Genomic DNA, 966 nt, shown 5'->3' with positions numbered 1-966 from the left:
TTTCCTTATGCTTATGGTTATGCGCTTATGCAAAAGTCTGTGGGTACGTTTCGTTTCTCGCATGATGCACATAGGAGCGCACGAGATCGTTCCGTTTCAATCCATGCGCAGTTCATGCGCGCATGGAAACGGTCTCCCACCACAACGCCGCGCCATGTTGTGCAGCGCATGAGAGCGCATGAGCTGCCTCAGCTCCCGAGGTGGTGTAGTCCAAAGAGAATTACATAGAGTGGAAGGTAAGCGTATACTTTGCTTGCGTCTGGCGTGTTGCGTCCTATGTAGACCGGGCCTTACGCTTTTATGGGACCTTCCACTCTATCTAATTTTATTTGCTCTCTTCATTGCCGCCCGCGGACGGAAACGGACGTGTTCTGACACGCTACGCGTGTGTCCCTTGTTTGGACCTCATTTTTGGATTTTTGAGGAACTTACATATATCTTTACCAGTGATGGCCGTGTGACGTATACGTCGGTGCCAATCCTTTTACGAAGAAAGACAGAGCACGTTGACCGTTGACACCGATCGTTAACCGACGGCCCAGCACTCCTAGCAGCCCGCTCAACAATCGTCTGGCATCTTACATCGAAACGATACGTTATCTCGAGTCGGAGAACTCTCGGCTGAAGCGGAAGATGCAAGCCACTCAGAAGACCTTCACTAGAAAGATGTCCAACTTCTCCAACAAACGGAAATTATTCGACGAGGCGAACTCGGAACGCGTCAAGCTCGAGCTTGATATCAACCGTTTACGGGATGATATTGAAGATCTCAAAAGCAAGTAAGTGATACTGTATAGTACTTTTTCACCTTGTTTTTTTACTCGTGAAATGAGTAGAAAAGTCATGACATTGAAAAGAATTATATTAATATTGGCAGATATTGGCGCAATCGAGCTTGCGACATCTTCAGAATTATTGAGCTCTGTTACACGGCACCCTTAGGGCCAATTTCACCTACGCATTGAA

The 966-nt window shown here is 47.2% G+C and overlaps 1 pseudogene; it reads left to right on the top strand.

The window, feature by feature from the left end:
* Positions 1-356: 356 nt before the first annotated feature.
* LOC115233197 overlaps positions 357-966 on the top strand; it is an 18,940-nt pseudogene continuing 18,330 nt past the window's right edge.

Source organism: Formica exsecta, unplaced genomic scaffold, assembly GCF_003651465.1.
Source record: "Formica exsecta isolate Colony F162 unplaced genomic scaffold, ASM365146v1 scaffold161, whole genome shotgun sequence".
In the NCBI taxonomy this organism is placed as follows: domain Eukaryota; kingdom Metazoa; phylum Arthropoda; class Insecta; order Hymenoptera; family Formicidae; genus Formica; species Formica exsecta.
The sequence above is the reverse complement of the archived record's forward strand: the minus strand, read 5'-3'. Positions and strand labels throughout refer to the sequence as shown.